We start from the raw sequence: 16,478 nt of genomic DNA, 5'->3' as shown, positions 1-16,478 counted from the left end.
TTTTACAAAAATATTTTTAACATTAAGAATCCAAGCGTTACTCCGACCACCGTGGTGCGTTTGATAGATATATTTGTACATAAAAGAAGAGAAATGTTCAGTCTGATTTATCAATTTTGTCCAAAATTTAACGATTCTCAGTTTAACATAAATCTCTAAAGGATAGCGCCCAAGCTCACCGTAAATAAATACACTAGACGTAGACCTTTTCAATCTGAGTAAATATTTAAAAAATTGTAGCTGAACACGCTCGAGTACCTGTGTGTTCTCATATCCCCAAATTTCACAGCCAAACAGCAATATAGGTAATACCATACTATCATAAAGTTTTAAGGTCAGATCAAGGTCTAATGAATGTTCACTTGACTTTTTTAATACAAAAAATACCGCTTTCATAGCTTGTTCCGAAAGAGTTTTACGACATTGTGTGAACGATCCAGTGTATGAAAAGAGAACACCCAGGTACTTGAATTTATCAACTATTTCTAATTTGTGACCATTAATGTAAAATTCTGGTAGGATTCTTAATCTTCTTTTCGAGAAGACGATGACCTTTGTCTTGTCATTATTAATTGAAAGTTTCCATTCTTGGCAATATTCACAGAGATTATCTATAAGTTTTTGGAGTCCCTCGGGCGAATCACTTAATAAAACCGTGTCATCTGCATACATGAGAATTAAAAGTTGGAACCATGGCACATTGTTAGGTCCGAAAAAATTTAGGGTTGGACTATTTCGTTGTAATAGATAGCTTTCCAGGTCGTTTAAAAAGATAGAAAATAATATAGGAGACAGATTTTCACCTTGTCTTACCCCTAAATAGCTATCAAATAAATCTGACATTTTATTATCGGAAAAAGCACATGATTTGATACCTTGATACATTTTATGTATAACGTTAAGTACTTTGCCAGTGACACCACTGTTAATTAGTTTGTGCCACAAGGCCTTTCTCCAGATAGAGTCGAAGGCTTTTTTATAATCTATGAAAATACAATAGAGTTTTTGATTGTTGTTTAGGAAGGTGTCGACTAGAGCCTTGAGGGTAAATACGTGGTCCATAATGCTATGGTTCTCCCTAAAACCGGCCTGGTTCTGTAGCAAAAGATTGTTAATTTCTAAGTACTCAGTAATTCTTTCGTTGATAATACTAGTGAATAGTTTGCCAATATTGCTAAAAAGGGTGATTCCCCTATAATTATCGGGGTCCTTTTCGCTACCTTTTTGTTTAAAGAAAGGGACAATGATGCCTTTCAGCCATGACTCTGGAATAGTGCCTGTATCGAGAGCATTATTAAAAAGGTTTACTAATAAAGGTAGTAGTGATTCTTCGGCACTTTTGAGGAACTCATTCGGTATCCTTTTCGCTTTCAAGATGGCGGACTAGTGCGATCACGCATTCGTATATGTCCTGACAAAAATTATTTATCAAGTGTTTTCACTGTGGATTTATAACGAGTAATGGGTTCATTGGATAGGAAGTGTTCTATCAAGTTTCCTCTGAATGAGGTAAACGGAAAAATTCTTCATCAAGATGTAATTAACGCTATAAAGGACAGTGCCGACGGTGACGTGAGTAAAATAGCAGCGATTCAAATAACGTCAAAATTTTGCATAATTACTGCAGTAGATGAAACGAGTAAAGATCTTCTGAAACAATCCGGATTAATCTTTCGAGGGAATAAAATCACTCCGGATGATGTAGATTTAACCTTTTTGTCTGTGAAAATAGTCGATGCTCCGTATGAGATGTCGGATCTGACCATTGTCAACTTTATTAAAAATTATGGTGATTATGTTGAAGGATCGGTAAAAAAAGGCGTGATAAGGGACACTCAAATATATACTGGGACCAGATATTTGAAATTGAAACAAGTCAATAAAGTTATTCCAAACTTCACATCAATCGATGGATTCCGCGTTAGAGTGTACTGTGAGGGTATAGGGTGTCAACATTGCCTTGGCGATCATCGCTCAGCTGACTGTCCGTCACGATTTAAGTGTTTCAAATGTGGCGCCGCAGAGCATAAAGCTCGTGATTGTACCGTGACTCTGAGCGACACGATATCCAACGAAGCGCGTGACTATTGCGAGAAAACGTCAAGCGAACCGCTGTCCAATACTATTACAAATAATGTATTAGTAATCGGTGATTCCAACCTCCGTGACTTCGAGTTTCCGAATGGCACGGTTATTTGCCAGCCTGGTGCTAGCGGTGAAAAGATTTCATCGCTTCTGAATAAAGCTGACAATCAGATTCTAGATCGATCGTCGATTACTGACGTTATTCTCCACTTAGGTACAAACGATATAAGTAACAACAAAAATGACAGTGACACTGTAGTGGTGAATCTGTCCTTAGCCATGGCTAAAACGACGGAACATTTCAATGAAGCCCAGATTCACTTCTCTAGTATCATTCCAAGAAAAGGTAACTCCAACAACGTAAAAGAGTACAACAGCCTTGCAATAGCAGTTAACAACCATATCGGGAAACTATGCGCGGAACAGAATATCATGTTTATTGATAATGACACTATATTGAAACTTAAACCGTCTGGTAAAGCTTTGGACCACTTTTATTCGCCGACCGATAAAAGTGGTATTCACCTCAGTGAAACCGGCAAGCTTGCATTGCTTAAACACTTTTGCGAGGCAATAGATGGCGTCACTAGTGATGCTTTCTGCACACCGACCTCGGCAAAACGAAAGGAGAGATCACTATCCGGAACACCACCTTCAATAGAAAAAACCAGGAAAAAACAATACGTTGAATATTAGTCAAACACCATGACTTGTTATTTGTATGAAAAGCTCAGTAACTGATATACCTTGTACAAACAACAGTTGTTTGTACTTTAATGTTGACGAGGATTCTCCTCTTGAACGGGGAAGTCTATCCATCATTTCTCATAACATCAGAAGTGTCAACAAAAATTTTGACAGTTTAACTGATTTTTTGAATTGTTGTAATGGTCAATTTTCGGTCATTGGTTTGACCGAGACTTGGACTAATTCAAATAATTCTAACTCCAATTTGTATAGAATTAACGGTTACAAGAGTATTTTTAAATCCCGCGCCAATGGTCAACTTGGTGGCGGCGTAGCTCTCTTCCTAAAGGAAAATTTCAATTTCAAAGTACGGACAGACTTATCAACTAGGAATCATACTTTCGAATCTTTATTCATCGAAATTGTTTTAGATAAAAAATCCAATATTATTATTGGAGTAATATATAGACCTCCAGGAGGAAAATTACCAACTTTTCAAGATGAATTTGAAGTTTTAACGGCAGAAATTACTCGCGAGAACAAACTTTGCTACCTGGTGGGGGACTTTAATATAGATCTCATGAAATATGATACGCACAAAGATACTGAAATATTTCTCGAATCTTTATTTTCTCATTCTTTTTCACCTTTGATTGACAAGCCAACTCGAGTAACTTGTGACTCGACATCCTTAATTGACAATATTTTTTGTAACGATTTGCGACATGTTCACAAATCTGGGATTTTTATGACCGACCTTTCGGATCATTACCCAATATTTACTATCTGCAGTGGTGATCAGCCTCTGTCTGACAGACAACCTTTTAAAACTAGAATTTTCTCGCAGCGCAATATTTCTAATTTCAACAGATTACTTATGAATATTAACTGGAATGAAGTGTATTCATCTGATAATCCCTCAGTTGCTTACACTACTTTCATTGAAAAAGTTTCTTTAGTTTTCAATCAAGTTTTCCCTCTGGTACCAGTTAATCATATTAATCCCACATTCCATAAACCATGGATAACTCCTGGTATTATCGCAGCAATTAAAACAAAAAACAACCTTTATAGGAAATTTATTAGAACACGTTCAGAAAAAATAAAATCAAAATACAACTCGTACAAAAATCTCATTTCAAAGCTTATTAACAAAGCCGAATCTAATTATTATTCTGAAAAATTGCTCGCTGCTGGAAATGATATGAAAGAAAAGTGGAAACTGTTGAACACAGTTTTAGGTAGAAACATTTATTCTAAAATGCCTAATTCTTTTACTTCTGATCAACGTGTTATTTCTGGTAATATAAACATCGCCAACGAGTTTAACAATTTTTTTGCAAATATTGGTGAAAGGCTTGCTACTCAAATCCCTGATACAGGGCAATCCTTTCATCAATATATGAATAAACGTGTCAATGAAAGTCTATTTCTCTTTCCGACTTCACCTCATGAAATAAGTGATGTGGTCTCGGGTTTCCCCTTAAAGAAGAGTGCCGGTGTCGATGGTTTGAGTATTTTTGTTATAAAACAGGTGATTGACATCATTAAGTTCCCTTTATCCCATATCTTTAACCGTAGTCTTCAGACTGGAATAGTTCCCAATGAACTCAAAATTGCGAAAGTTTGTCCTTTGTTTAAATCCGGAGCCCCTAATTCTTTAAATAATTATCGACCCATATCTTTGCTTCCTAGCTTCTCAAAAATTCTGGAAAAACTAGTTTACAACAGATTGGTTTCCTTTTGTAACAAACAGGATATTGTAACCCCCGACCAGTTTGGCTTTCGTTCAAAACATTCAACAGATTTGGCACTAACCAAGGTTGTTGATAATCTTTCTGAAGCCTTGGAAAATAAGAATATTACTATTGGATTATTCTTGGACCTGTCTAAGGCATTCGACACCGTTAACCATGACATTTTGTTAATGAAGCTTGATTATTACGGAATCCGAGGTGTTCCTCATGATTGGTTTAAAAGCTACCTGACTGACAGGAGTCAAGTTTTAAGTTTCAACAATACCTTATCGTCTCCATTAAATGTATCAATTGGTGTACCTCAGGGTTCTATTCTAGGCCCTTTGTTATTTTTATTATACGTTAACGATTGCATAAATGCGTCCAAATTACTCCATTTTATCCTCTTTGCCGATGACACGAATTGTTTTTATAGTAACTCTAATATCAAAGAATTGGTTTCCATAGTAAATTCTGAACTGGCGAAACTTGGCATCTGGTATCAAGTAAACAAACTTTCAATAAATATTGCGAAATGCCACTTTATGATTTTTGGTCGTGTAGATCACTTTAATTCTTCCATTTGGTTAAATGGAGAATTAATCAAACGTGTACATAGTACGAATTTTCTTGGTCTTTTTATAGATGACAAATTAAATTGGGATGTCCATATCAAATATGTCTGCAGTAAAGTGTCACGCTCCATTGGAATTTTAACCAGATTAAAAAAGCATTTCCCATCAAATATCCTTATTACCCTTTATTATAGTTTTGTTTATCCTCATTTACAATATTGTAATTTAATCTGGGGAAGTAATTATGCAAACAAGCTAAATCCACTAATTCTACTACAAAAAAGAGCAGTAAGAATAGTTAATAAGTCTCATTTCCTAGAACACACTGACCCTATCTTCAAAAAATTGAATATCCTAAAATTTAGACATATTACAAAATTTCAATTAAGTCTATTTATGTTCAAATTCAATAATTCAAAATTGCCAAATTCCTTTAATCGGTATTTCAAAAAGAATGTTGATATACACTCGTATTCAACCAGAAATATGAATTCTTTTCGTGTTGCCAGATTTCGGACTAACAAAACACAATTCACAGTAAAAATTTCTGGTCCTGTTGTCTGGAATAATTTGCCAAAAAGTTTAAAACAACTGTCGTGTATAGATACTTTCAAAAGAAAACTTAAATTGTATCTAATGAATTTGTAATTAATCTGTCTGTATCTGCCATCTATTACCAGATTGTAAGAGTGAATGAAAGATAGTGTGATTGACTACGTGTGTGGGTGCATGTTGGGTGAAGGTGTATGACTGCATGTGTGTATGAGTTGAGTGAATCGGTGTATGCTAGGGGATTAGAGATTTTATAAGCCTTCATTGGCTTCATCTAATCTCCTCCACATTATATTAAAACATTTCATATTTGTATATCTCTTTATGACATGTTGTAATTTTATTGTGGAAATAAATTTATTATTTAATTTATTATTTAATCCCATCGATACCACAGGCCTTGATATTTTTTTTGCTTTTTAATACATTTTGAGATTTCTTCCTTAGAGAACGGTTGATTCAAAGGGCCATGGTCAAAGTTACTACCTATAAATTCATCAACGTTATTTAATAGAGGTTCGTTTCCGTTTAAAACTGGGCTTTCATTCATAGATTTGAAATGTTGGAAGAGATCGGAGTTTGGAACTTTGCACGAATTGTTATCTGATTTTTTGAATAGTTTCCAAAATGTATGAGGGTCAGAGTTTGATAATTGTCTAATTTTCCTGCTAAATTCTTGCCTTTTGTCGTTTTTCCATTTGTTAATAGTTTTTTTATATTTACGAAAGGCACGATTCATTTCAAAATGATTATTTCTAGTGCGCAGGCTTAGGTACGCACGTTTGGCACGGCGATAGTCAGACCTCGCTAGTCTAACTGTTACGTCGTTAGTGGCTTTAACGGCTGACCGCGGTTTGGATTTACGTTTCAAAACCCGCTTACCCATGACGTTACCAGCTGTGATTAACAATATATTGCAAAGCCTGTCGTTGGCCTCGTTTGCATTTAATGTGTTGTTTGCGAGACATTCACTGATACTATTGAGAAGAGGCATTTCCCTTTCTAAGGACTGAACAAATTGATCCTTCAGATCTGGCTTCCAATTAACTTTCTCTTGACAGTTTTCACTGGTGTCCACAGAGGCCAGGTCGGGAATTTCGATCTTAAAACTGAACTCTGCAATTAAACCACTGTGGACGTCAGAGAAAAGCTTTTCGAATTCTAAAACCTGGAACAGTCTTACAGAACTGATCAAATGAGGGGATGCGATCATGTAATCTACTATATGTTTAATTTCGCCTTTATGACACGTATAGTCACCGGTCAATCGATCGGGAGCTATCCTGCCGTTCAAAATAATAATACTATGGTTTTTACACAGTTCTACTAAACGGGACCCATAGTTATTCACCGAGAGATCTTTAGTTTTGCGTCTTAATATGTCATAACTGGAAAGCAACTGTTCACAAGTATAGGTTTCTAAAAGAAGCTCGTTGTCAAGGTCTGATCCAACAGTTATGTAGTTTTCTGGTGAGTTGTAGTCTAAGAGTGCTCCGGTATAGGCGTTAAAGTCACCGCATAATAATAAAAAGGATTCTGTACTATTAAATTTCTCGAGAATATCGATATTTAATGCATTAAAGCAGTCTACTCCGCCAAATTTACTGGTTTCTGGTGGTAAGTATACAGCCCCTATTTGTAGATTTTTATCTTTGTCAATTATATGCTTGTCTACAAGTAGCCATAATACATAATTACAAGAACTTTTGATAATAGTTACATGAGGAGCTAAAATATTGCTTATCGCAATCGCTATGCCACCGGACCGGAATGAAGATAGTTTCTCACGATTTTTTAAGAATACAGTATACCCCAAATTGTTGAAGAAGTTCTTAGCCCAGGCCTCATCTGTATCGTTAAGCTTCGTTTCGGTCAGGATTATTATGTCATGTGATTTAATCAGCGATTGAAACTCGGGAATATGTTCTTTGCTTTTTAAGCCGCATACATTTATAGTTAATGTCGATAACTTAGTCGAAATATGCTCTGCGGTCTCCTGTTATGCCTCAACCGAGGGGGAAGCTTCACGATTAGCTTCGGTAGGGATGAATTGGTCCGCGTTCATGTCTAATACCACGCGCGCTTCTTCCAAGGCTGCGCCCACGTTTACAGTTTCGTCCGATGCAATGCGCTTGGCCGTTTGTCTAGAGGGCAAGTTGCGTGGTGCTGTCGATGTCGCTGTTAGTACGTGTTCAAGGTCAGCGCGAAAAGTGAAAAGTCCAACGCGAGGGGGATTTATCTTCGCTTGATTGGCCACCGCTTCTTCGTAAGCCGGTTGGTCGGTTACTTTCGCTACGTTATGAAATTCGCTATTCTTTGTAAGCTTGGTGTCTGACGCGCTCTCTGTCGGTGTAAAGTACGAATCGTGCAATAATGCCACGCGTTCCGGTTTTTCTGGTTTTTCGATTCAGCCTATGAACCTGCTGAAATTTGATATGGTTTGCTTGGTCGATCTCCAGTTTCTCCCTGATTATTTGACGCACTAGTTCCTCGCAGTTTTCGCGGTCCTGTTCTGGGATACCGAAAAAATCAAATTTTCCCGACGGCCGTAATTCTCAAGAGAGTTGACACGTTCTGCGGTTTTTTCGGCAATTTTTCTGACTTCAGAGGTTAATTTTGATGAGTTGATCAGATTTCTTCGTATTTCGTCTTGCTCATTTCTCATATTCGCAACGGAATTTTTATTCGCTTTCAGATCAGCTTCGACGGATACAACACGAGTTGTTAGGTTTGCTAGTGAGGTAGTCTTTCGGTCAACTTTTTCGTTTACTTCCGGTAGAATGCGGATTTTCTGAAGGATTTCCTGGAGCAGAGTCTCGATGTTGCTGCAGCTCTTACACTCGTTGGTGGACATTTTTGTTCCTTTTCTTTTCAGTATCGCTATTTTTGCGCACGCGTTTGTTAACGGAAATACTGAGCGGTCATGTCAGATTGACGACTGCAATAACGGGAATAATGAGCGACCGGGAGTCACAAGCTTTGGTTGTTTACAGCTCGGTACTTCTTGTTCAGTAGAGCGGGACGATTTGAGTTCGGATCGGTTGTGTATGTCGAGTATGCACCACGATTGAATTAAAAATGACGACTTATTTGAAGCAATTCCAATTTAAACACAAAACCAACATAACCAACAAAAAGAAAAGTCGATATCTGACGAACGGCGATTTCTGCAGAGCCGTCTTTCTTACACTATAACGATCTCCTCAACTTTGCGCTAATTTGATATCAGCTGATTTGTGTTAAACGTGTTAAGCAACTATTAAAGTTTGAGCACACTCACGTACGGTTTTCCTCGGTGAAACACGGTCTAGGGCAGCTCTTGTGGCTTCAGATGCTGCCCAACGGTTCCTTCGACAGTATTCCAAAGATCGAAAGTGTTTAGATTTTAAACGTAGTCACCGTTTTACTTTGAGCGGTAATTTTTCTGGACTAGAGCGAAAACACGTCGACCGATTCCGCCTTCACGTGGATATATTTGACTGAAAATTAGAGTATAGCTTGGACAATTACTAATCAACCGATTGCTTATACATTAACAAATCAATAGCCGCGATCACACGTGAATTTTTGGCCCGAAAATTAGGATTAAAATAATTGGGGTCCAAGTGCAGCGAGAAATTTAGAGATCAAAATATTGTCAGGAGAAAAACCGTTATTCAAATTAACACATTTATCCATATTCTAATAATAAGGACAGATTCCATAATGTTTCCATAAACGGATTTTCTCCTCACAATATTTTGATCTCTAAATTTCTCGCTTCGCTTGTACCCTATTTTTTCTAGTCCTGTTAGCTTGTTTTCCTCCGTTTGACACTTCCACTCACTCACTCCCTCACTTATTCCTTGATTGCTCCTTTTTGTCTGATTACCCCTTAGTTTGTCCGCCTTTGAACCCTCTGGGCTTTGTTTTTAGATTACTTTAATCTCGCCCTATAGTTCGTCGTTTGCCTTCTTTGTTTTCTTCTTTAGTGTTCCGGTTTTTGTTGTTTAATTACTTTAATCTTAATCCTTTAATCTTAATCATTTGTTATATTCTTGTATAAATATCCTGTTATTTTATTTTGTTCTCTGAACGCCTGATGATGGCTAACAGTTGTTAGCCGAAACGTCACTCCTCTTATATAATCATTCTGATATAGAATTTTTCAATCTTGGCTTCGTTATTGTGGGATTTCTCTCGTTATCATCATACACGGATATTGTGTATCGTCTAATATTATATGGATATATCGGTATAGAATGAACCTACAGTAACAGCCCCAGTCTCACTTCAACTAGCAAATGCCGGTACTGAGAAATCACTGAGCGTGTATCGAGTCCACACATTATGTCACTCAGGGAGATCATAATGATTTCCACTCATTCGAAGATGTCATACGTATGAATAAATATCAGTAGCTCGTATGAATCTCATCATTCGAATCATAAAATCCACACCAACACGAAACTGACGAATGATATCATCATCTGACGTAATTACAAAAATATCTATCCACTACATCGTATAAAAATTCATCAAAAAAAGATATCGAATTATTTTTTAAGAGATGATTTTATTCATTCATATATTTTGGCATGTTACATAAGATTTACCAAAGACTGGGGGCGTATCTATAACATGCTGCTTGTATCTCACATCCATACTTCAAACAAAAACCAGAATTGATGACACATCCCCCGCTACCGCGGTAAACCTTGCTTATATGCTTGCTTACTCTCTTCCTGAACCATGGAAACTGGTCTCGATCCATATGATTCCATCTTAGAAAAAAAAACATAGAATGTATTTTGACAATAAAGTATGGTACATAGATAAAATCTTAATAGGTTGAAATTATTCAATGAAATATTACATACGGTAGGTTCTTCGTACATTGCTCCGGCATGAACCCATTTGGGCACCGAACGTATATTACTTCTTGATTCATTTTGATTCCACTACTGATGACACGTAGTTCGTTGCCGGCTTGGATTTTTATACACTTAGTTACTGCCTGAAATTCAAGTTAACATTTTAATGTTTTTTTTTTTTCAGGAAAACGAGCAGGGGCGGATCCCGGAATTTAGAATAGGGGCTAAAATATCGTAGGCGTTGTTGTTGCATAAACATTTGTACACGAACGTGTGGATCCTATAAGGGGAGGTGGGGGCAGGCACTCCCCAAGAAAATTAAAAAAATTAACAAGTTTCGCAGCATCTAGAGTGATTCTGAAAAAATGCCATGCAATATTAAATGTTATATTCGCAAAAAATAGGGGGAATATTATCTTGGCAAAGATAGGGAGCTCGGTCTCCCGCTAAATCCGCCCTTCACAAGTATGCCTTGAGACTATCCGAAATACACGTACCCTAGTCGACGGGCATCCGTCACCATTAAACGCTGTACAAGTCTGTCCATCTGAGAAAATTTTTGTACCATCGCAGCAATTGCTGTCACATTTACACGAGTAAACCTTCATATTGGAAGGACAGGTAGCGGTGCTAGGAGCATCATCTGTGCCAGCACTGTAAGGACCATACCGTAGAACTAACCCCACCGCAGCACCCTCGAATAGAACTAGAATTGAAGACATTCCGATATTTCTAAGCTATTTAGTTAGTAATTCATCAATGCAACCCAATGGATTTCAAACCTACCAAAATGTAAAGCCAAAACGTTTACAATATTCATCTTGAGTTGAATAATCAGCTGAAATTAATGTAAATGACAGGCGTGAATGAATCGTTCATTATAAATGTTTTCATCTATTACTTATTATATGAAGGAAGATTACCTGACTAACTGGTTGTAGAATGACAGGTCGATCAGAACTAAAACACTCACTGACAGACGTATATACAATGAATATAAATTATATTTTAATTCGGGAGTAAATACCAATTGAGATGCCCAGGACCGTTATTGTTAAGTGTTGGCAGGTGTGTATCATCTTATGAAAATACATGTAGTTTCGATTTTCTTAAGTCCAAAAAACACCTGCTCACATTACACGTATTCGTTCGTTAAGGGCTTAATCATATTTACTGTTGAAGTTTGTTTTTTTTGTCTGTACACTGTATTGTGTGAAATTACATGAAACATGAATTAGTTGATAAGTCGATTGAAAAACAATGTTATTCAATCAGTGTTGGTAAACTTCTTACTTGTGTTGTTGGTATAGATCTCACCCGCTCGTAATCCTCATTGTAGAACAGATATTTAGTTAGTAATTCATCAATGCAACCCTATGAATTTTAAACCTACCAGAAAGTTACAATATTCATCTTGAGTTGTATAATCAGCTGAAATCATGAATCGTTCATTACAAATGTATTCATCTATCTATTACTTATCATATGGAGGAAGATTACCTGACTAACCGGTTGCAGAATGACATGTCGATCAGAACTGAATTATTGGCATATTCAAGCTCTTCTTAGTTTTCTTTTGAAATTAGTTAATACGATTACATAGATTAGTTATTTCTTTAGTTACTGTTTAATCTAATAGATGGCGAAAGCGTGACATCATAGAACCCCGCAAAAACTATTTGAATTTGAATACCTTTCATACCCTTGATATTCTGAAAAACCCAACGGTCAAATTAGCTAAATTCATTAAAACCGGCTTGGATGTCTATAGATCCATCCAATAGTATACATAGTATTGTAATTAGTTGATGTATGTATATTTTGTTACGTTTTTATTCTCTAAATTTTAATCACTTCAGTGTTGTTTTGTAAATATTTGTATGTAAATGTGTAATAGTTTTCCTCCATATACCATGGAAATGGTTGGAGTGTAAATAAAATCGTAATCGTAATCGTAATCGTAATCGTAGAAGCGCGCGTAATTTATTTGAATATATGTTTTTTCGCGCTACTTAACGACCGCGCAAAAACGAAATCGTGGGCACCTTTAGCGCGCCAAAGTGGAATATTTTTATTTCGCGCGCTAAGTTTTGTTTTTGGGCGGTAAGATTTGTTTTTACCTCACATCCACTGTCTGACGTCTGGGCATATCTCAGACGAGATATACCCTCATAATAAAATGAACAATGATCCCCACTCATAATTTCATCAAAACCTGTCGAATCCAAATCCAAATCTGACGAATGATATCATGACGCTATCCGCTGCATCGTAAATAATAAATCAATAATAAAGAATAGAAAAATTCGAATTTAAGAGATTTCATTCATTCATGTTTTGTTGTTACATACGATTTACCAAAGATTGGGAGCGTGTTTAAAACATACCGCTTGTATCTCACAACCAGTATTCCTACACACATAAGAATTGATGGAACACCCTCCATAACTTTTCGTTACTGCCTTATACCTTGAGAGCGTGCCTCGATACTCATGACTCCATCTGAAAGTATATAAATCTATGCTGCAGCAAATTGTATTAGACATATATAGATGAAGTGTTAGGTTGAAAAATTCAGTTGAATGTTGTGAAAATGCTACATACGGCAGGTTCTTTGTACATTGCTCCGGTCTTAACCCAAATGGACACTGAACAGATATACTGTATTGATGCATTTGCACTCCACTACTAACGACACGGTAAACATTGCCGGCATCGATTGTTACACACCGAGTTAACGCCTGAAATTCGAGGTAAAATCTTTACTTTTTTTCTGATTACGGATAGGGGACCATTATAGTACACGAACAATATTTTCTGTGCAGCTAGGATGATTCTGACACAAAATTACCGTGCAATATCTTGGCAACAAACACGGGGAGGCCGACCGCTGGGCCCCTCTAAATCCATCCTCCCCCGGCAGGGATTCGAACCTGATGGCATCGAGATTTCCACGGCATGAAACCCTGCCACAATCGACCGTGTGCGCAGATACATGCGCAGTTCAGATGATGTGATTTTTAGCCAATCAGAAATCCCGTTTTATTTTATCCCGGGTTTTCCCATTTATAGTTCTTCCTTGAAATTTGCCTCAACGATTATACAACGAGCAATCTGATTGGTGCCGCCAGTTTTCGTTCGGAAAGCTGCGCATGTACCTGCGCACCCGGTCTACTGATGCAGGGGTTCGTGCCGTGGCTGAGTGTAGCGATGCCATCAGGTTCGAGTCCCTCCAGAGGAGGATGCTCTAAATCCTAGTTAGTACGCCACGCAGAGGCGGACCCAGACCGTATTAGCCGTATTGCCCAATACGGTCTAGAATTTTTAAGTGCCCTTCGAAATTTCACCGGCAATATTTTTGACGGCATTATTTCAGCAACCGCTAATTCCGTGTCCGTAATCCGGGCATAATTATAAAATTAATTGGTATATACTGCTGCCGAGAAAGTGAGGAGAGATAATCATATTTGTAAAGCCTTTAATCATGATAAATTAAAAAGGGCACTTTCCTTTTGCAAGGGGCACTCATGCTTTAGATGAGGGCACCTTGGTCTTGCCTTTTCAGGGAGGGCTAAAGGGGCACTCGTACTTTAGAAGAGGGCACTATACGCGGAAAATGTTGAAGAAAAGGGCACTTTTTTGCCTAATTTTTAAAATTTTAGGGGCACTTTTGGTTTGGAAGATGGCACACGACATAAGGATAAATGTGAAGACGAGGCAATTTTTGCCGATTGTTAACAATGAAGGGGCACTTATCCGTATTCTGTATAATTGTTAAGGGGCACTTTTAAAGATTATAGGGGCACTAGGCGAAGTTGGCGACAACCATTCTTTCATGGGTTCGCCAGCTTCATTTTTTATCCGCATCTGTTGAAATCTTGTCTCGAATTCGTTTATTCTGGATTGCTCTGCTAGCCTCTAGAAGCCCTCTAAAAGCCTTTAAATGGTACCATATTTTCAAAATTTTCTGGGGGTAGGCCCCCAGAACCCCCTCTAAGGACTTCGCGCCTTCGGCGCTCGCATTAACCTGGATACTGGGTGTGCCCTAAGATCAGAAAGGTGCCCTTAAATTTCCTTCCAATACTGTCTACTCATCCCCCTGGATCCGCCCCTGCCACGGTACTATCCAAAATACACATACCTTAGTCGACGGGCATCCATCAGCGTTGAACGCTGTACAAGTCTGTCCATCCGCGGATATGTGTGTACCGTCGCAGCAAGAAAAGCCGTGACATGAACAAATGTAAACCTTCATATTGGAAGGACAGGTGACGGTGCTAGGAGAGTCATCTTTCCAAGAACTGTCAGGACCATACAGAAGAACTGACCCCGCCGCAGCACCCTCGAATAAAACTGGAATCAGAGACATTCAAATATCTTAATCTATTTAGTTAAAAATTCATCAATGCAAACCCATGAATTTTAAACCTACCAAAAAGTAAAGCCAAGACGTTTACAATATTCATCTTGAGTTGAATAATCAGCTGAAATTAATATAGATGACTTGCGTAAATGAATTTTATAAATGTATTCAGATCTTTTACTTATCATAGGCAGGAAGATTACCTGACTCGTTGTTGAGTTGATCAGAACTAAAACATTCATCGATATACGTTCAATGAATATAACGCTAAATTAATTGATTAATTGTCGATAAAAACCTATTGAAATGCCCAGAAATGTTGAATGTTTATTCAGTGTTGAGTAAGTGTATATTTGATCTATTGAAAATAGTCTCGGTTTTCATTAGACAAAAAACACCTGCTCACATTTAGTAGTCCTATTCGTTCGTTCGTTCTCAACTACATCTGCAATATACGCAAATATATTCACACAAAACATGCATATGTCAAATTGATTTTAGTACGAAAATTTTATATTTCTGCCACGAGCTTAACACATATCCATTCATTTGACTTCAATAAGAATATCATACACTTTATCAAACAATGCGTGTTGACGGGAACGTACGGAAGATATTGAATCATGGCTCGGACTCTTTCTTCAACGAGTTAAACGAATTTCATCTCTTCTGCTTAAAATTGTCAGATTAATGGCTTACACGTCCAGTCCTTCCCTGATGGTGATGAATCTTATGAGAGCCCTCTATTTTCGATTGAAAAGCATCACCAGTGGAATTGTTGCCATAAACATAGATAGGCTAATGAAAAATATCAACAAGAATCGTGAATATGTACTAATGTCGTTTTATTCTCGTACAACAATACTGTACAAAATGCCAGGTATGTGCTCGATGAATTATAATGAATGTTATAATTATACCGATAATTATAATATATGTTTCTCAAACTCGTGGAATGTATTTCAAAGACTAGGGCCGTACAAACTATAAACGAGAGATTATACGTCCATGGTCCACCATAGACACCAAAGAGCATATATTTTTACATTTAATACGAAATATTTTGACACATCCGATTGATTGGAATGAATTGAGTATCTTCATATGGATATATTTGACTGAAAATAAGAGTATAGCTTGGACAATTACTAATCAACCGATCAACCGATCAACCGCGATCACACAAGCATTTTTGGCCCGGGCCAAATTTGGCTCGACCAAAAGCGTCGGACCAGGCCCGAGCCTAATTTTAGCACCAGGCAAATGATTGCGTTTGAATTGCAACTAGCACCGAAATGATCCACTTCGCTTTGTTTGAGCAATGTTTAGTATCGAGTGAATGGTTTGCGTGTGAACGCGCTCTCTAATTAGGCACGGGCCAAATTTGGCTAAGATCTCCTGTGGGAACTAGAATCCTTGTGTAGACATCTCCGGCCTATTGATGATAATCTTAATCATACCCAATTCAAGCAAACAACATCCTGCTCTCAGTTGATAAACATCGCAAAATGCAAAGAAACAAATGTGAAAAACTATCGTTATTCATCGTGATGCTATGGTTAACTATCGTTATTCATCAACGACAGAGAAAAACAACTCTTTAGATGTGCTCGTTGAATGTAGGGAA

This window comes from Tubulanus polymorphus, chromosome 6 (assembly GCF_964204645.1).
Source record: "Tubulanus polymorphus chromosome 6, tnTubPoly1.2, whole genome shotgun sequence".
In the NCBI taxonomy this organism is placed as follows: Eukaryota; Metazoa; Nemertea; class Palaeonemertea; order Tubulaniformes; family Tubulanidae; genus Tubulanus; species Tubulanus polymorphus.
Note: the sequence above shows the minus strand (reverse complement) of the source record.